The 21,655-nt window shown below is 41.7% G+C and overlaps 1 protein-coding gene across 2 annotated transcripts in view; it reads right to left on the bottom strand.

The window, feature by feature from the left end:
• The window catches only part of LNX1 (ligand of numb-protein X 1), a 103,569-nt gene extending 93,844 nt beyond the window's left edge, over positions 1-9,725 (bottom strand). For both annotated transcript variants that reach the window (XM_032185996.1, XM_032185994.1), the window contains exon 1: positions 9,635-9,725. The gene's annotated coding sequence lies outside the window, so the exon portion shown is untranslated. The remainder of the gene's footprint in view (positions 1-9,634) is intronic.
• Between the last annotated feature and the right edge of the window lie 11,930 nt (positions 9,726-21,655).

The raw sequence follows: 21,655 nt of genomic DNA, 5'->3' as shown, positions 1-21,655 counted from the left end.
AACAGTTTTCTAACTCAAATGCTAGCTCAAGACAGTAACAGGCTGTGTTTTGGCTGATCTGACTACCAGAATGACAGCTTACCAGGCACTCTTTACCTGTATGGTGATTGCTACAATAATCATTTTGGGTTTGTGTTTGTCCTTCTCTCTCTGGTTACAGGAAGATCTGTTCTGTTGTGATGTGCGTAGCAGCCCAGTTTAACTAAACAATGACTGTCCCTAGCTCTTGCTCAACCTACGCTTCCTCCCTCCCTGCAGCTGTGGTCTGAGGAAGAGGTCCCACACTCTGGATGAGGTCCTGGAGCTGCTGAAACAGGACCACTGGCCAGCGTTACTCCAACAGGAGATGAGAAGCTTCCCTAAGAATGGAGAGGGTCAGCAACGATCCCGTCACCCTTCCTCTCATCCAGCTGGTGGAACTTTGATCTCATCTTGGTTGAAGCAGGGCCAGAGGCTGCTGCTTGCTTCCTGGAGAGATGGGGACAGCTCTCCGGTTTAGTGGATTACATTCATGTAGTAGCAGATACACAGGCAGGAGTTGTAGTCATACAACTGGCCCCAAAGTCAATGATGCCTCAGATTGTTCTAGACATCTCTTTTAGGTATTGGAGGGAAAACCCCAAACCAAATCTTCAGGTGTACAGAGGCTGCTCATCCCACAGTTGGTACGGGACATGGACAGACCTCTCCTTTCTGCAGAAGTAAATCTACACAGAATAAGGACTGCAGCAAGGACCAGAATTTCCTTTGTCTGCCAGGCATAATACAATTGACAAAACTTCTCTGTCATTTCCTTGCTTCAGAGGATAAAGTTAATTAAGTGAGAATCTTTTTCTCTAAAAAGTGTCTGATTTGCTTCAAGCCCAGCCTTTTTGATTTGCCTGTTCGCTGCTGTCATGAAACACAGGAAAAATCCACTTCAGAATATCTTGGCTTGCCACAGACAGTCTGTTGAAACCAAGCTACCACACGTTCAGAAGGAAAAGTAAAGTGCTCATGGAACATGTCCCACAGGCTCATAAAAATGTAGTCATTAACAAAGATAAAAAAGGAGTTTAAGTGTGACAGTTACAACAGGAAAGAAAATGCCAAGAGCAGCCCAGATCTGGAAAAACACGGAAAAAATCTTAAGAGCGGAAAGACCGCAAATGATGTTTCTTTCAGCTTTCTGCCGAAAAAAAAGCCCTAAAGTGTCTGCAACTTGAAAAGCCTCTAAATTGAGAAAATCCAGAAGAGATTTTTGGGACAAGGAAGCATCCTGCAAGCAGCTGCAGATTCTACATCCACCATAGCCACCTGAGCTGGTGCAGACGACATCCTCCTCTCCAACCCCCAGCTCACGCCGTCAGTGGAGAGCCTGAAGGAGTCACAGCTAATCCATCTGACTGCATTTCAGTTACTGAAGGGGAAGTCTTGTATTCGGTCTGCACATGGAAAATATCAGCTTCCCAGAACATTTCTCCAGTTTTATTATTAATATTTTTTAGTTACTTTCTAAGCCTTTAATGAAAATGGGAAACTTTACACCCTGCTGGTGGCAGAATTGTTTCAGTTTGCCTGGATATAGTAGGCTCCACAGCAGATGAGATATTAGGAAAAGATAGGATGAGTCTAGAAAGGGACCTGATGTCAACCCATCGTTTCATTCACAGGACCACCAGCTGTATCCCAAGCAGACACATGCTAGGAGGCCAGCAGAAGACAAGCTGTGCACCTCCACTCCAAGCACATTTTCAAGGCAGCCAAGCAGCGTTAGGAACCAGATCTGCAGAAACCGCACATGGGCTGTGTTTAGCACGGTGCCAGCAAGGTGGTATGACACAGATTTACACCAGAAAATAATCACAGCTACTTTCAGCTTGGTTGCTTGTCCATGCTCCCTCAGAGAGACCAAGTGTAACCTTTCTGATGAGGGTGATATAGCTTTGACATCTGTTTCCTTAGCTGGGAGCTACTAGGCTATGATTTCCCTATCCCAAAGCAGACTTTGAGGTGGCATTGCTTGGCTTTTCATACATACAATCTTTACACAGCCATCACACCTAGGAGAGACTTAAATCACACTTGGAATAAAATAAAATTAAAAAAAAAAAAAAAAAAGATAAAATAAAAAATCCAGGTTCTTTCGTGTCTTTGGCGCCTTTACAAAGTAACTAATAAAAACATTGGCAAAACAGAAAGCAAATGGCAGCCAGTGAGGTTTGGAGGGAACATTGGCTATGGTTTTCAAAAGTGAAATGACTTTTCCTTCTTACTGCATTTCCTGTGAGATCCTGCCCCTTAACCAAGCACTAAATCTCAATGTAATTACTTTTTTTTTTTTTTTCACCCTACCATGGCAAAAGTTAGCCTAAACCAGCTTGGATAGAGTTACCTGAATTATTTTTTTTTGCACCGCCCAAGTTAGTTCAAATGCTACATGGGATAAGAGAAAGCCATATGTAATAATGGGAAATGTAGTAGGGTGTGTTAGAGCTTTTCTTGCAAGAGAAAAGGAAAAGAAAAAAAAGAAAAAAGATCACCCATATGAAGTCTAGACTTGAAATCAATTTGCAAAGCCATGCAAAGGAGGTTACAGGCACCCTGGGTTTGTAGGTTTGTTAAGCTTTATAAGAAATGTACAGACTTACATTATTTGGAATCGTGAAAACCCACTTGCTGCACACAAAGAACAGCAGGTAACATACAAACACCATTGCACCGAGAGGAGTCAAAGCAGTTGGTGCAAATGGTCTGGGATGTGAGCATGTGTGCTGGCATTGCTCACATTCCTCTCTCCCCGCCACACGGTGGGCAACTGGAATTTACAATTTACAACTGGCAGGCTGCTTACATGTTCTCCCAATATGTTAACCGTTGTCTTGATTTGTATTGTTTTTCCTAACATCACAGTTCCTTCACTAGGCTTTGTTGTGGGCAAGGTTATGTACATGGCAAGGCTTCCCATATGGAATGGTTTAATGACTCTAGGGTAGCAGTGCGATCACTAGGGGTTGCAACAGATGGGGCTTAGTTAGACAAGGAGCCAGTTACTGTGGGTGTTTTTACAATTGTTTTACGCAGCTCTCCTATCACCACGTGGAAGTAAAGCAGATGAGAGCTCTCCAGGGTCGGAGAGGCTGGCTAGAAGGGAATATGTTGGCTGAAATAAAAAGTGAGTGAATAAAAGCAGAGGCTTAATGAATGACCTTTATGGCTGCATCTGAATGTCAGTCATTGACCAGTCCTATAAGCACTGCTTAGCCACTGATCTTACTATCAGCCAAGGGTAGCCACTGATTGTCCTCCAGGTTGTGGCTGACCCAACTAGTCTAGCCAACAGCCAAGGCAGGAGCAACCACGTCTTCTTCAGCTCTTTCAGCACTAGGTCCACTTTCTCCATCCACCTCCACCCCAGAAGATTCAGGCATGCTATGCAACAACATGCATATTCATTGCGCTATGTGGGCAGAGAAACATGCTCAAAACCTCAGGTTGAAGCCTTATAGCCTGAATTAGAACTTACAGTCACAAAAAGTAGTCGGAAATCCCTAATATCTTGCATGTGGGGTTTGCAAGCCCCACCTGTCCTGAGGGCAGGTTAGGTTCAGGTTTAGGCTGGGGTTATATTCCACAGGGAAGAGGTTCTTTGCTTGTCTTCAGCTTGTGCTTCTCTCTGTGGAACTGCTATCTCCAGCTGTGAAGCCACCCTGAGAGAGGCAGAAGGTGGTGATTAAAGATTGTCCTGTCAAGGGATGAAGGCACCTTGCAGCTTCTTCTGATTTCCAAAACAGGCTTCTGGGAAGTGCTAAGTGACAGCAGACTTGGTGAGTGTGAGTCTGCCCTGAATACTCTGAGAGGTGGCGTGGAGACAGGAACAATGTAACCCTCCCCAGCTCAGTTCAGAAGAAAACATACCTTCTGCCCTTTCACTGATTCAGCTGATCTCAAATATAATGGAGCCATAGATCTTCTGCTCACGGGGTCAAGGAGCAAAGAAGAGGGCAGGGTCTGGGCCAGTAACAAAACAAAAATCAACTGGAACAAAGAAGAGCATTTAGATGAGGGGAAGAAGAAGGAGCTGTGTAAAAGGAATGACATTTCTGATGGAACAAAAAGCATATTTGCTGAAAGCCAAGCATTGGATCCAGGGAGGAGATTTGAATCATTCCCTTGGACCCATTCCACTTTTAATAAAACATTAACTATTCATTGAGAGAGAGCACACGTGTGTGTATGAATCAGTAGCCTGGCGGGTCTTCATCTGAGAGATGAGACTTCCTGAGCACCAGCCCCTCTTCTAGTAAATGTTAATTGTTTATACAAAGTGGAACAACTTCAAGAGGAGAGACTGAGGGCCTCCCAGCTGCCTCCTCCTTGAGTGAGGTAGAGACAGGAGACCTGGGCAAGTCCCTTAGCTGCTCCACCACTCACCGAAGAGCACACACACACATACCTCTTCCTCTCTTTTTCTTTAAAGTTCTCCAAGTAGAAATATTTGGGGTTTTGGTTAGAAAAAGCTGCAAAACAGAATCCCTCTTAGCGCTCTCTGACTTGGACTTACCCTTGCATTTTTCCAGCTGCAGAGCAGCCCTGGTGCTGACCCGGGGAGAGGAGCCCTTTCCAGCCCCAGCTCTCCCTGTGGTCCCCCACTGCTGCCCCACACCTGCCAGAAGATTTGTGCTCTCCTTTGAAACATCACCAGCTGACAGGACACTGCAAGGGGGAAATGGGATTTATGCGAGCACTGCTAAAAGCAGCATTGCTAACGATAGTAGGGAATGGCTCCCCATAACAGTCGGCCACCTCTATCAATCTTTGCCATGGACATGAACCCAGAAGTGTTAGCAAGCCTGTTTTGATTAAACACTACTTAAAAACAGCACACAATAAGGCTCTCTTGCATGTATCAGCTGGTCACAACCAGCTCTCAGACAGTATATTTTCAAAACCTGATTGTGCGTCACATTTCCAGCAGGATCACTCCCTGCTAGCTGGCTGAATGCTTAAAAGCAGTGTTTCTCCGCCATTTCAAAATCAAAGGACAACCCAACACTGGGGATGGGAAGAGAGGCCAATGTCCTTCTTGTATCCCATGTTGTTCAGGGGCTGGCAGAACAGGAGTGAAACAGTGTCCTTAGCACTAAAGAAGTAAAATGCAAAACTGTTCTTTTAATTATTAATTGCACACTTTCCTGACTGGCAGTGTCCATGTCAAAGCTGTGTTCCCATTGCCATAACCAGAGGGTAGGTTGTTTTGGTGCCATCACATCAGTTATCATATTCCGTTGTCCCATGAATCAGACAGGGCCTGCAAACAACAGGCTGCACAACACTGGGCTGAGGCAAATATTGCCAGCCCATCGTTGCTTACATTTTCTTGTACATGGGGAAAGCAGACTTTTGGCTCAATCTGCCAGGGTGCAGCATGGCTCATTCTGATTTGCATCAGACCATTGCCACTTGCTCTGCAAAGCTTTATGTGTAGGCCTCAATGGGGCAGGACCACACTGAGGCAGCCTGGATAGGGGTTTGAGCGTTGCAGGTTCATACAAGCAGGCACAGGCAGCGAGACCATGGAGATTATTTGCAGACCAAGATGAAAAGCACCAGATGGACTGGTTTCCTGTTGCATTGGAGCTCTTCCCCTAGCACTGCGCAGTGCCAATGTCATCTGGGTGCTTCGCATTCCTTTCCAATTCAGCAAATTCAACTTTGTGAGTCATCCAAGCGGATGGCTGAGCTAGATTAAATGCACGGCATGCCTCACTAAGATAATTAAAAAGTTAGTAGGAAGAAGCTTACACCAGGCCCTAGGAATTGCCCAGCACAGCTCTGCTAGACTGGAAGCAGCAGCGACTTCCACATGAATAATCATCGTGGTGGAAGGCCTGCCATTAGTCCTAAGCAAATCAAACCCAGGCAGCAACAGCACAGGAGATACAGCAACAGACAGAAGTATTTTGAGGATTCAACTCTTCCTAGAAAACAATTTTCATTCCTTTACTTAGTGCTTTTTATGGGAATGACAGATGTGCTTGAAAAGTAGGAGTTCATTAAGTCTTTCTAAACAGGAGCAGGCCGAAAACAGCTCTGATTGGGAACAGAATCACAGAACCACAGCACGGCTGAGACTGGCAGGACCCTCTGGAGCCCACCTGTCCCACCCCTGCTCCAGCAGGGCCACCCAGAGCTGGCTGCCCAGGATCACGTCCGGGCGGCTGCTGAAGATCTCCAAGAAGAACACTCCACAGCTTCTCTGGGCTGCCTGTGCCAGGGCTCTGTCACCCACACAGTCAAAGTGTTTCCCGATGTTCAGGAACATGCTGCTGAGGTTTATTTGGGACCTAAAATGCTAACACTAAGAGCAATCTACCATAATGAATTTCCCCAAATTTCAGAGCTAGTCTGGAACGTTTTCAAGAAATGCTGAGAAAACATCAGTGTGACAACAGCACAAAGTACAGGCTGGGCCAATTCTATGACTGTATCTACCGCAGACACATACTACACACCACAAAAACACATGAAGGAAAACAAAATTTATACCCAGACTTCAAATATCTGTCAATATACACATGTTCTTTTATCATATATTCACGAACACACATTTTATATAGCATTATGTGTATATGGGATATATACATGTTGATGTGTACTTTCCCCCACCTTCCTCATCCACAGTGAAAGCAAAAGCAGTTCCTTTCTCCACAGGAAGAAACCTTTGTTTAGAGGAAATGGAGCAGACTTAGCAGTCTGGCTCTTAGGTACTTGTATAAGATTACACAGATGCTACACAAAAATCTTCTAATTGCTATGGGAAAGTGGAATATCTGGAATTAAGCAATGGATCACACTAGAGTAAAAAGAAAGACAGCTCAAATCAAACCTTAAACAATTTATCGAAGCATATCTAATGTATTCTTAACATCCCAGGAAAGCTGCAATTTTTATGCAGAAAAAAGAAAGAAAAGAAAGAAAGAAAGAAAAAAAACAGGTTCCTTGGAAGCCAACTGCTAAAATCATTAAGGCTTCCTGGAATAACAACGCATTCCCTTATGCTGTAGCTAGACCTGTCAACAACAGGAGCCCTGAGGAATCTCCCGTGTTTGCTGGTTACTGTGCTCGCCCGCAGGGCCCTTACATCATGTCGCAGTGCTCCTCTCCCAGGCAGAGCACAGCTGGCTGTAGCTTGACCTGGAGCCTAACAGGGCCGCTCCTGAATCGACCCGACCCCACAGCTGCAGAGGGGCAGACCATCCTCTGCACTACACGAGGTGGCTATCTGGGACATGTGGGTCTCTGTGGGACATGATCATCCATCCCTGCTTCTTTCTGCCCGTTGGATACGTCCATTTCTTTTCCACCTTAATGCACACTCGCCTAAAACATACTATCTCTCATTTATTGTCTTTGCTCACATTGCTTATGTCTCCTTTTTCTCTTCTTCCTTTTCACCCATGGCCACCCAAGCTGATTGCCTTCCCTCTGGAAAAGCAGCTCTGTAGAGGGGGAATGGATCTGGCCCAGCAAGCTACTCTGACATTGCAGAACATGCTCCCAGACAGGAAAACAGCTGAAAATGAGACAATTCACAACAGCAAGACACCTGAGGGCTCTGTGTCACCACAATAGGCTACTGCTAGACCTGACTGAATGTCTGCATATGCACTGGTGAAACTGTTTAAACACACCATCGGGACTGAGTTTTCTCTTTGTAATACCATGTTTGTCTTTAATTTTTCATGTAAAGTATTGATGCATATAATCAAAATTTTAATTACCTGAGTTAATGAATTTTAATTAGATTATAATTAATTTTAATCACAGTTCCATTAAAATAAATGTTAATTTTCATCCAGCAAAAAAGGTACCTTAATATTTTCAAATATGTTTTATCTTTATTTTTTAGTTTTCAGAAACAATGACTGCTGAAGTTCCTCTCAGATGATGCTAACAAACTGAAAGACAAGGGAAAGTGTCTAATAGTTTTAATTTATTCTTAAAGTTTCCTAGAACAATAGCTTGAACAGAAATCTAACTTTTTTTTTTTTTTTTTTAACAAAACCAAACATTTATTTGTAAACTATTTTCCAAGCTCTGCAATTGGATCTATCTCACTGTCACCATAAATGTTATTTTTGTTAGTAAATGCAAACACATGGATGGAGCATTGCTTTTGTGAAATGTTCCTCCTGTGTTTTTTATTTTTTCTTCCAATCCAGTCTTTTAGGGGAAAAAATAATTAAAAAATCATAGTAACTCTTTCAATAGACCTCAGGGGTATTTAATTGGTAATAAGCAGATGAGGCCACCCTGGTGGTGTGTTTGACGTGTTGCTCTCCTGAAGCACAGGGTATGGATTAGGTTACAGAAGAACGGTTGATCCAACCTTGAAAACACTATTCAGGATAGCTTGGATCCACAACTAAATTTAAGCTAAATAAAGACAGCTGCTATCTTTACAATGAGCTCAAGTAGGTGAATCTGAGCAGGTTTGAAACAATGACTTGGGAGACAGTTAACACACTCTGAGGCAAAAAAAGTTTTCATCTCCACTAATTTTTGCTTTTGAAAGCAGGTTTTCCTCCTGGTCATTGGTTCAAAAGAGGGACAAAGAGCATGCTGCTCCCAGCTTTGCCTGTCCATAGTGGCAATGCTGGCCCCAAAATGTGAAGGTTTTAAAAATGAGAGTCCAGCTCCCATGGTTCAATGCCTGGCAGTAATGTCTGAGCAACTTTGATACTATCTGTTTGAAAGGGCTTGGTTTCAGATGCTGAAAGACAAACATGTTACTGACTGACTGTAAATACCAAGGATGAGAAAATTATTCTTGTCTACTTCTTTTGGGCTAATTTACAACTAAAATGGTTACATAGATATAAAGCAAGAAACATCTGGAAATGATGGGCAATTTGAGAATTCACAGGTATTTATTTTTTCTGTTCTGATATCGCAATGTATTTTCTGAAAGCTTTTCACAGTCTAGGCAACTAGATTTTATATAATTAAGCATAAGTCTTGTGTTGACATAAAAATGTATTTATCCTAAGCAGTCACTGTATGCAAACAATGTGAAGACACACAGTAAAAGAAAGCACAGAAAATGAAGCAAATTAAAGCCTTTCTCTACAAAGAAGGAACTTGCTACATGGAAAGTACACGACTTGCCCACAAACGCAGAAAGCTGGTTGTGCACAGATTTCTAAGCCAAATTTTGGAATCTTTAACTAATAATAACTCAACCACGACTGTGTCTAAGCCTCTTGTCTCAGTTCTTGGCTTTTTATTGCTGCATGCACGTATGGACTAACTGTCAACTCTCTCTGTATTGGCTTTGAAGATGAATGTGTCTCTATTTTGGGATGGTTTCACATGTTAAGGGAAGTTTGCCCTTCACTCGTCATAGAAGCAAAGCAAAACAGGCATCCAGAAAAGCAGGTCATACAACTTTAAAAAGATGTGTTACATACAGCCATCCCCTACTGTGATATATTGAACCAGAAAGCCTCAGCACACACATCCTATCCAAGGAAGATTAAAAATGCTTTACTTTTTTTTTTCTCTCCCCTAGGTCTGGTGTTAGACATATAAATGGAAGCAGCACTGGGTTTTTTCCACACACAGAAGATGAAGAAGAGCAGCTTGTGCTCACCTGCTAGCTCAGGTCAGCTCACACAGGCTCCTTCCTGCTCATTTCCAGGGATCTCTATCTGAACTCTCTGAAACATGCCAAAGATTAACATTCAACCTGTAAAAACATGAGCAAAACAAAACCGTTTTCCTGAAGCTTTAGCAGGATCTACGGTAGCAGCTGGCAAAGAATTGTGCTGATGTGTAACAGCATAGGGAACTGATTTAACAAGTAAATTAAGTATTTTCTACACCTTGTATATATTCAAGTCTCTTACCCCCGGGCATACTGTCAATGAATGCAACTGCAGCTCTGCCATGACAGCCCCACATTCAATAGCACCTTTGTCAGGGAAAAAATGTCAGGGCTTTCAGGCAAACTGTAACAGCAGGTCAGTGCTTGGAGCCCTGAGCCTAATTATTGGCAAAACAGCATTTGAAGATTTAGCTAGTTTGCACTATACTTGTTCTCTGCCCATTAGTAAGTATTTAAATAGAGTTAATTGGCTACTTGCAAGGTCACTGCAATAACTTTTGCAACAAAGCCTGGGGAATTCTTGCACATGCACGCTGAGTGGCACAGATTAACCTGGTGGCAGTGAAGCATGCAGCTTCTCCTCAGCCTAGTGACTGCTTCTGTCTATGCAGAACTACATGTAAAAACCCATGGTTCAATAGTCAATATTCATTTAAATTACTTTGTATTTAGGGCTCAAACTGCTGTGCGTAAATGGGAGAAAAAAAAAAAGAATACTGCTAAAAGCTAGGAGCTGATTTCTTTTCCCCCACATTATGCACTTGGAGCTAATCATGGCTCAGCAACACAGCTATGCCCCGAGAGATTTCTCTCTACACACATTCAAATATTCCAGGTCCTGTTTCTTTAGTGCTGTTTAAAGACCATATTTCTCTCAGGTGGACACAGATTTGTCAGAAGACAGTTTAAACTCTATGTTCCCTTTGTGGTTAGCAGCTGCATTAAAGAATTCCACTAGCATCATAAATTATGCAACTAGCAATCTATTGTGCTTGAGTCAGTCCTAAATTATGTGTCAATTTGTAGCTCGATTGGGTAGTTTGCATAATTAATCCAACACATGTTCTATATTTTATCTTTGCTCATAAAGTTGTAACAGTCTGCGGACCAAGAACTTCTTAATGAAGATCATGAACTTCTCAAACACATTTATTAAACTGCTGACAGAAAATTCACAAAAATCAACATGAAAAAAGATCAGAGAAATCAGAGGGAGAAAATTACCCTAACTGTGCCTGTAACAAGCTCTAAAGTAGCCATCACTTCTTAGAAAAAAAAAAAAAAAAAAAAAAAAAAAGATGGGATCATGGAGAAAATGTCAAGACAGGGCTCCGCAGAGGCAGTATGAAATATTAAAAATTATTTAAAGAAGAAAATGTTCTTTCACTGCATTTGTCTATGAATATATTCAGATTTAAATTATTTTTTTTCCCAAGGCTACAAGAGATACCAGGACAACACAGGAGATACAATGAAGGTCTATCAAAGCATGAAAGGCATAGGGAAAATAAACAGGGGATGATTATTCCCTTTTCTTTAACACATGTTACCAAGCAGCAAGGCTTAAATTCAACACAAGGAAATACATTTCTAACCACTCCAAAAGGTCCAAAACCCACCGTGAGCAATACAATAACTAATCAGAACCATAGAGTTTTAGTCTTCTGTAGATCCTAAAGGTAACAGCTTATATGGAGCTTGTGGCTCAGAATTCCCAAACCTGAAGAGGTTCTTGAAGGTGCCTTGTGGTACTCTATGCACGTAGTTTTACCCCCTTCAATGCCTTTTGTTACGACCCATTTCTGGACACAGGGTGCCAGGCTGTAGGGACCGTTAGGGAGAACTCTTGAAAGATTTTAGGCACAACAGTTATTAAAACTTTCAGCAGTAAAACTTACCCCTGTGTGGAGAAGGAAAAGAAGCCAAGCTAACATAAGGACCTCAGAGCTGCATCTTCAATAGAGTTCTTCTTCACATTGGTAAATGAAATGTGCAAACTAGACTTAGTCCATGTTTCCATGGTCATGGTGATGTGAGAAAACTACAAATTAATATATGCTGACAACCAGACATTCAGAGACCTACAAGACTGCCCTTGCCTTGTAGTAAGTTCATCCAAAATAAGAACAGAAAAAGTATTATGCACTTCTAATTGGTCACAACCAACATTTTGTATGTAGAAGTCGACATTCCCAAACTATTTGGTCAGACTTGAAAAAGAGCTTGAGCTAAAATAAAAATCCATTGAGTCCATTTGTTCTGCAGAACAAGGCAGTAAATTATCTGAATTAATTTTGTGAGCTCCTTACTGAAGTCCCTCCTATAAATAAGCCATGAGGCTAGTTCCCCAAACCACAGAAGAAGGCACATAGGAATCAAAAATGGAAAGTCCTCTGACCAAAAACCTGTGCTCCTATACTGTCATAACAGCCCGATTTTGCCTGCAAACTCCCTGTGCAATTGTGGATTTGCGCATACATACGTGAGAGAAGTGGCTGTGCTTGCACATCTGTGCCTTGTTCTCCAAGCAGTTACATCAAACCAGGTTACTTTTGTGGTGAACGCTACAGGGTTAATTGAAAGGAAAGAGAACAAGCCTCTCTCAAGATTTTCTATGAAGTCCTTGCTTTAAAATGTCTTATTTGGTTATTTACTTAAAGAGCTTTTAAGAAGATACTGTCTTATCTGAAAGAGCTTGGTAATGAAAGGAAGAAAATCCAGTCCTTTCAACTAGCTCCTTCCATCAAATGCAAACAGATTCTGGCTTATCTAGTCAATGGATTCCATATTCGGGCTGTTTTCTAAAAAAAAAAACTAACAGTGAAATGCAAAAAGAAAACCAATGCACCAATTTAAAAGTACCTCAGGAACAAGGTAAGCAGCTCTTGAGTTCTAAATCCTGTCACACACCATATGGTACGGTGCTTTAGACTTGCACAGAGCACTTACTTACACAGTTTGTTAATCTCAAACGTGCAATTTAAAAGCAAAGCTGTCCAAGCGCTGCCAGGTACAGTTAGTAAGGGAACAACCATGGGCCTTGCTCACAGGAATACCCATCAGTGTCAGTGCTGCCCTGGTTTCCTTCTTTCAGCCGTTGTAATTCCACAAGTTTCTGCACTTTCCAGGTTGGAAGGAAGCAAATACCATTGCCAACCCTATACACACATGTGCAGTGCTTTGAGGTGTAGGAGAACAGGACCTGGGATCTGAAGAAGGGAAGCTTGAGATGCTCTCAGGTAGATTGGAATCCAAGAAGTAAAAAGCCTGCAGTCCACGCTCCTCAGAAAAACACACCACTGCATGCACAAGAGAGCAGCAGCAAATCAGGTATGATGAGGTGGAATTAGATAGACTCCAGTGCCTCCTACAGATGTCACCTAATGATCCCCTTCCTGATGTCAGTCCCCAGCCTGGCCCAGCCCTTGCTCAGGGCTCTTCCCCCAGGTCCAAGGGCTTCACCCACCCACTGTGCTGCCCTGAGCATGGGAGAAGCACGGCTGCTTCACGGTTCAGACCATGCCAGTGTAGTTCATTTCCTGATATAGGAACATAACTATTTCCACGAACCTTTAAAAAAAAAAAAAAAAAATGTATCCTCTGTCTGTTTTTAGCATACAACTGTGAAAAAAACAGTACTTCTGTATCTTGGAGAAAGAATGCATTTATAGAGAAGTAGAAGACCTTGGCTGATGGCTAGAACTACCAGCCTATGCAGTCACTTTTGAGCATGAATTATTTACAGCTTGTATCAGAAAATCCCCATACCAAGCGTCAGGATGACCGTGCCATTGCGATTGATGGGTACATTCCTAAACTGCCTTCCTTTTTTTCTGGCTCCAGGCTGGATTTTATCCTGAGCAGGGTGTGCTGCTCCTGCTGACAGCGCAGAAGCCCATGCATAGAAAAACAGTCACCCCAAGCCAAAAAGAGGCAGCACTTCTGCAGTGCTTGCTTACACAGACTTTGCTTATATTTTTTTCCAAATTACCACTTAAAAGGATACACATTTTTCTTCTTTGCTAGGAAAGGACAGGATGAGGTGGAAACTCACTTTGAGGACTCTACCACAAACCAATTTGATGGGAGCTTCCTGCCTCCTTGGTTTAGCTCATGGAATAACAACCTCTGCAGCCACCACCTCATCCCTTCCAAAGAGCCTCACAGTAGGTTTGCCAGACATCACAAATAATGACTTTTCATGTCTTCTCCTTTTCTGTTATAAAGACTGAGCATCTGTCCACTCACTCCAGGATCTCCAGGCATTCAGCAGAGACCCCAGTTCCTCAGGACTACTCTACAGCTCTCTGCTGGGACTCTTGGTGCTACTGCAATCCAGCCGGGCTGGGTTTCAAAGAATGATAGAACAGGAAAAAAAATATATCCTGCAGAAGCCAACAATAAATTAATAGGTCCCATAAGGGAAATGTACTGTACAGAGAAGAACCCCAGGTTTCTGTGTGGGTAACTACAGGAGAAAGTTTAGGGGAGATATCTGAAGGGTCCTAATGGTGGTCCTAATGGTATGAGTAAACGTCAAGCTGGGTATTCAGGGACTTATTGCTTCTTCTCTTGTCTTCTGCTATTTTCATGCCCCTAAAATTATGGCACTCCTTTAGCATACAGAGCTGCAGAGCAGGAATCAAAATCGAGCTCCAGCTCTGACAAGATGGCCAAGGTGACGGCCACCAGCATGCAAGGCTTGCCCCTAAATTATTTTTAGCCAACACCGCACTGCTGGTTGGTATAACCTCATAAATAAGTAGATTTTCCTAGCAGAATGTTTCTAGGAGCAAGCTGCCTTGGTGTGGGGCCATGCAGGACGTGACCCTGCTGCTGCTGCACCAGCACGCTTTGGCCGCATCCAGGCACCACCACCACTGCAATCATCATGTGGGTCCCCACCATGCCCAGCCAGCAGACTACTGGGGTGTCCAGGAGCTGGGGACAGAGCCCTGGGCTTAAATTACCTGCACGTTTCTTCAGCAGATGTTGAACTTTGCTTACAGCCATCCCAGAGCCACACGGCACAGTGCTGACCTGCCCCTTGCAGACTGCTGCGGCTGGGGCGCTGATGGTTTTTGCAACTTGCCTCGCACCGGATTTCTCCTGTGAGTTAGCAGAGGCTGAATCAATACAATTATTTTTGTATTTCAGGGATTATTTACATAACCAAGCCAAATAAATCTTGTAAGGAGGAATCTTATTGCAAAGGGTGAAGTCTTTAACTTGTCCACAGCAGTGAAATTCATGGAGCTAAGCCAAGTTAGGCCAGCTGAGTTTCTGTCCCTTCATGTTTAATGATGGAGGTAAAGACCTGGTTCAGAGCTTTATGATACAAAAACATTTTGTAATTCAAAACAGACCAACACCATACAACTGTTCCCAACATTGTTCTTATTTCCAAAGCAGACATTTAGAAGAGAGTGGCACAGCAGTATGACTTGAGAAATCTTTATTAGAATTAGAACAAGAAAAAACAAACAGAAAAAAAACATTAATGTCCAGGGTAATTTTCAAAACCTCTTTGGTAATTTCCTCTCCCCACCATTTTTAACAAATATGGGAACAGTTAACCACTCAGGAAGAATGCTTTGTAAATTTGGAAATCCAAATAATTCCCCTGCTAGAATCAACCCACATTAAAACAAAGATTTTTTTTATTATTATTATTTTTTTTTTTTTATCTAGTGAAGGATAAACATAATATTTCATGTGGGGAAATATGAAACAGGCTTCCCCCCCTCCTTTTTTGTCAGCTGAGATTTTAAATAGCTCTTTAAAAGTGCCGTGTAACAACCAGGCTGGCAGTACTGCAATGAAAAACCAAGGGCAAACCTTTCTGATGTTCACGCAGAGAACACCAAGAAGAGAAACCCAGCCCACCAGAGAGCAAATCTTACTGGGATGAAAGGACTTTGCTACAACTACAAGAAGTCAGTGCAGCAGTGATCCTGTCAGAGTAAGACTAACCAGCAATGCCTTCTGTCCAGCCGGCAAGACTCACTGCTTAGCCAAGACTTTGCACGACTCACAAGGTCAGCCCTGCTGCCCACTGCTGCTGAGAAACAAAGTCTGTGAAACTTGGAGGCGGCTTGGCCAGAAACTTCTGACTCAGCTTTGGTTTTTCAGCTCTTCTTGCAGCTCAGATAACCCCCCTTCCTCTCTCCCTTCCTCCCTCCCTCTCTCTTTGGTACCCACCTCCAGACATATGACATTGGGCCAGTCTCATTAGACCTTTTATTTTTTTTCCCCAGCCTGTAGTGCATCAAAACCCATCTGCATTTTGGTGGAGTGATCATCATCATAACATCTTCAGGGGATAAAACAAGCCCAGGTTCAAATAGCCCAGCTGCGAGCATGCACCAGCTGGTCTTCCCTGCAGTAAGCGCAGCAAGGAAACAGGGATAGTGCATAGGCTCCAGGTATTGGTATGAGTGCCAAGAAAAGCAGGAGGGACCAGAAGCTCCTGACTAAAGAGAGAGATCTGGTGGCTCCCAGAATGGCATCCTATCAGGTTTTTGTTCAAAAATGTTTGTGGATAAAGATGCAAGATGTATTTGCCATGCTCACATGAACCCATCTGGTGTTGTCTGCACCTGAGAACCTCTTTCAACCCTTCTGAAATAAAAAATCTGCAAGGCCTGGGAAATACAGAGCCAACAGACAAAACCAGCAGACATCTTGTCTGCTATAGCATTAAGAAAGTTTTTTTTTTTTTTTCTTTATAGCAAAGGTGATATTGAATGCAAAGTGCAATTTAAGTTGAAAATATTAAGATGTGTTGGGGTGATAAAGGCAAGAGAAGAGCACAGGAAAAAAAAAAAAGTATAAAAATGAGCAAAACCAACCAAAAATATGGAAAAAAAAAATCAAAAACCTCTCTCTCTGAACAGCACAAATTATTACAGCCCAAACACATCAAGGAATGATTTCATGTTCAGATGTCCACATATCCTCTTAGCAACTGGAAAAATGTTCCATCTGGAGGAAACGATCTTTTTGACCATTGAAATCCATTGGCAACGTAATCAAAAAAGCTGGCATTTCCATTCTGCCCTGTATCCAGGCACACGCTATTTTGCTCTTACCTGTACAGCTGTTGGATGTTGGGAAGCTAAAAAAACAGACCCATGTTCTGGATGTAGATCAAACATCTTTACTACATGCAAAACCAGGCACTCCATCCCTATTAAAATTCGGCAGAAGTGATATATCAATGCATACTGCTGGGAAAATTTACCTGCAGAGAAGCCGACCCCTTTTATAGCTATGAGGAAGATTTTTCCCCAAAAGCTCTCTTTAATGTTATTGTTACAACTGAAAATCCTTCCATGTTCACACGAAATGGCTGCATTGTCTGCTATCCTGGAGATAAAGATTGCAGGACAGACTGACAGATCCAGGCAAGGTTAAAAGTAAGTGGATGATGATTTATCTGCTGGGAGAAATACAGCAAGTTCTAGACTTGTTTACTAGCCCCAGACTAGAACAGCTCATCAAACCAGAGTTGAAGCTCAAATATTTAAAAGTCTGTTATGGAAATACTTTGTGTACACTGAAAATCTTGGATTGGATTCAAAAGCTGTATTTGAAACTGCTATCTCCTAATTAAAACAATATACTCGTAAATGCTTGCTTCAAATGATACCTTGGGCAAATTTTGTGGGTAGAATTTGTTTGGTGAATGGGCATAGGAAAATTTCCTCACAATTAATTTTCACTGATTTGAATGTCTAAACAATTTTATAATCTCATGTTTCCTTCAACAGCCTGATCAAACAGACACAAATGCTAAAGATTGGGGCATGGTTTATTCAATCTCTTCCAGATTTTTGGATGCGCGATGCTATAAATGCTGGGCTGATACTGAATGGAGTTTCATCGTCTGAATTATTTAAATTCAGTCAAGGATTTAATAAAAACTTCTGAAGATGAAATACTCGTACCCTATGAAAAGGTGTTGAAGATTTTTTATAATGAATTTCCTTTAAAAATGATTACCTGAGTTCCCCATAAGAACTGCAGAGCTTGAGGAATTTTAAAGGAAAAAATAATATAAGTTTGTTCTGTGAGGATTTCTTATCTACACAGTTTTTAAAGAATATTCTCATGACAAAGGAAATGTAATTCAAAATGAAATTAAATGTAAAGCTATATGATGGTAAAGTCTGCATTTCTGAGGACAGTTTTGACTATATTTTCTATGCAGGACCTCAGGCAAGTCACCACCTTCTTTCCCACTACAGAATTACTGAAGATCGCTAGATTGTGGAAACTGAAGAGATTTCTTCCAAAAGGTTATTATTCTGTCCGCAGTGCTATCATATAAACAGTTCATCAGTGATGTAACCGACATCTCTTGTTTATGATCCAGCCTATTTATTTTTATTTTTTACTTCCCAAAGGGAGAAAGCTGTCTCTGTATCAGGGTGCTTTGTTGAAAAGATGTACCATGGTATTTTACATCAGTAGAAGTAAATACAAAATAATTATCAGTTGAGACTAAATGACTAAAAGCTTGTTTCAGTGCTAACTAAGAAGGTCTTGGTGGTCATACAGAATGATCTTGACAACCCCATATGAGATACCAGTGTGCCAAGTGCCAAGCATGCCTATGTTTTCAGGAATAGGAAACCCAGCCTCAGTCTGCAGAACAAGGTAGGCATTAGATTAACAATTATCAGCTGCAGAGATGAGCTGGGATTCATGACAAGAAACACTCACATTTCAAAGCTGAAGCAAGATAAGCCAGATGATTTTGAAGAGAAGAGAAAGTAAGGATGTGAGTATGGCACTGTTAAGATCAGAAATAGATTTCTACCTACAACCTGATACTTGTACTTTAGGTGCTAAAAAATCTGGAGAAGATAACAAAGAAAGACAAGAAAGACACAGAGGACTTGAGGGCAGAAGAAAATGCCATTGATGAAAAAGCTTAAAGAGTTAAAACCAATTTAATTTATAAAAATAATAAAATGTTCCATGAACAACAGACTTTTTTCCCCCCCTCTGGACAGGACCTTGAGGGAAACAAAACCACAAGAAATCTCCCCCTAGTCTCAATGTCTCTTATGACCCTTATGACCCCTGTGTCAGACATGAAATGGCAGTTGCTGCAAATAGTCTGTGTTGCTGAAAAGAGAGTACAATGTCTGAGCTCTCCCCACTCTGAGTCTCTCTCCTCTACTCAGGTCAAGTTTTTCATCATCCTGTAGGAACTTTCTTTCTTGAGACTTTCAACTGCTTCCAAATTTGCTCGAGATAAGTGAAATATTTCAAATTTGTTACGTATGGGAAGCTAACAGCAAAAAGGACAAAATCACAAATCTTGTCACTGCATTGAGGTCCTGACAGATTTTTAGTCTGAAAATCCTTGCCAAATTCAAAGTAGAAAACTTAATTTTTATTTATTTTATTTTTGCTGAGTAGAGGTAATTAGCCACATGAATAAGGCACTGAAGAGTTGACACCAAATCGCCTGTGTATTCAACACTATATGCTGATCTGAAAGAACATATTATAGCCAAAGAGGATGAAGCATCTTGTCCTAATATAAACAGGACAGACAGATGGTTCAGTGGTCCCTGTGAATCAACCACCCTGTGTTCCCAGTCTGGGTGCTGCTGTAGGAAAAACACAGGGAGACCAAGAGTACTTATTCCAGCTGAAATGACCAGGTTATTTTAATCAACACTTGGCTACTTTTAAAAGGCAACTGTGAGACTGCAAAGTGGTCAAGACCTCATCTTATGTTTCTGTCAGACAGGATACCTGGTACCCATGGCTACCATGGCTTGGGAGCACTTCTGCAATTCAAGCTCAGAAGGACGAGCACAGGCTTCCAGGTCTCTGTCTTCTCTGCTATATGGTTCCTCAAGGATCCAACAGATGCCTGCCTTTGCTGGCCTGGGAGCCCTTGCTGCAGCACAAACAGAGCTGTAAGTGGAACACCTCCTCTGGGACTTCGTTCCTCCTCCCTGCTGAGTCTTATGGGCCAGGCTGAGTCCCTGCTTGCATCCTGCCACTTGTAGAGCAAAGCTGGAGGAACCTCACAGTCCACGAGGAGGTTATTGCAGCAAGATGCATCTGGGAGGAAGAGAGAACTTGCAGCAAATGAGGGTGAGAAGAGTCGAGTATTGGCAGCCCTAAAGAGCTGGATTCCCCGAACGAACATGAAGGATTTGGCAGAATTCAATTACATTTTTAAACAGTTACTGTAAGTGTAAATGTTATTTTATCCACCCCCTTGAACTGTATCATCCTGGCCAGCTACCAGCAACCACACCCACGCTCTTACTTTTACAGCTGCAGAAATGGGGTCAAGATAGTCTATGTTCTGTGCAACTCAAAACCTATTATTAAAGTAATTCATTTGCAAATAAATCACCCTTCTTATGCAGCTCCAAATAAAGAAGGAGTAAAATAAGAGCTTGTGAGCTTGAGCCCATTTGCCAAATGCAAATCCTGCTCCGTTCCCTCCTCTGGCCACATTTAAATAGGTAATAAGAAAGCTGCACGAGATTTGGTCACCAAGACATCTCTCCTTGTTTCATTCAAGTTTGGGGAAGTTGATACAGTAATCACAAATGAAAGAAAGAAGGAGAGAAAGAAAGAAAAACTGGCAGGGTTTCAGCCAGTGTGGAAGGTGCCAAGTGATTTCTGAGAGGAAACAACTCACCTTATTTTCAGAAGCACCTTGCACAATCTGGCTTTATATTCCTTGGGTACCAGGTCTGAATTCATTTAGGACCTCAAGTCTACGTCAACTGCTCAAGAGATCTCTGTTCACTCATGTTGTTTTTTTTCTTACTCTCCCCTTTTCTCTTCTTATGTTTCCCCATTAGGGAGGCTTTTCTTATGGGTTTCCAGGAAATTTCACTCAATCTTTTGAATGATAAGCCAGAAGCATGACAGTTTTCCTTTTAGTTCTCTGGTAAAAATTCTAAGCTTTGTTTACTTCTGGAAGTCTGCACATGGTTGTGTCTCTCTCCTGTACCTTTTCTGTGTTTCTGTAAGATACTGGATATGCATGAGAACTGCAAGAGCTTTTATTGTTACTCAAACCTGGCCTGCAAGATTCAGCCTATCTTTAAATAAAATAAATAAAGGAATAGATTGTTATTAAATACAAAGTTATTGTATGCCTGCTACAATAATCACAAATATACAAAAAGATTAGTCAGCTTTCATGTGATGAATTAAAGCCACTGGCTGAGCTTTAAAGTGATACCACAACCAGTAAAATATTATGCTGAAATTGAAACAACCAGAACTAAGTTTTGTCTTTCATTATGGTATAAAGAATTCTGAAATAAATTTCCACACTGCCAGTGCAATGATTTAAAATAACTCTTAATGTAGATCACCTTTGCTGACCCTACATTTTAGGCCTCTGACAGTCAGGCCACCTACCTGCTTCCATGGCTATAGACCAGATCTTGACCAATATCCAATTTATATATTTTTTATATATATATATATATATATAATTTTTTTTCATAAATGTGATGTGTTTATATTCACACACAGTTTTTTAACAACTGCTTGAATAAATCGTACCTGATCAAATTCAATACAGTTAATTTCGTTACTGCATACAAAAGGATACTTTTCAATATGGGTCTTTGTAAAGATGCCATGCTTCTTCTCACTATGTGGCCATACAAACTTGAGCTGGACTTTTTCTAAAGGAAATTTCCAATCATATTTTTATTTCTTTAAAATAATACTTGAACACACACAAAAAAGTTTTTCTTAATGTATTAATATTGGTAATATGTGGAAGTCATACTTTCTAAATCCCAGGCAAAAATCAAAGAACACCTTATATCACAGTCTGTTCTCCTGGACATGCAGACCACAGCAACACACCACCATTGGCTCACGTGTAACTCATGATGGACAACAGTTTCCAAAGCTTTTTCTTCAAAATCATACCTGCAGTCCCCTGCTACCATTGCCACATCCATTCAGTTGCATGCTCATCTTTTGCATGCTCCTTCA

This window comes from Aythya fuligula, chromosome 4 (assembly GCF_009819795.1).
Source record: "Aythya fuligula isolate bAytFul2 chromosome 4, bAytFul2.pri, whole genome shotgun sequence".
NCBI lineage: Eukaryota > Metazoa > Chordata > Aves > Anseriformes > Anatidae > Aythya > Aythya fuligula.
Note: the sequence above shows the minus strand (reverse complement) of the source record. Positions and strands in the feature narration are given on the sequence as shown.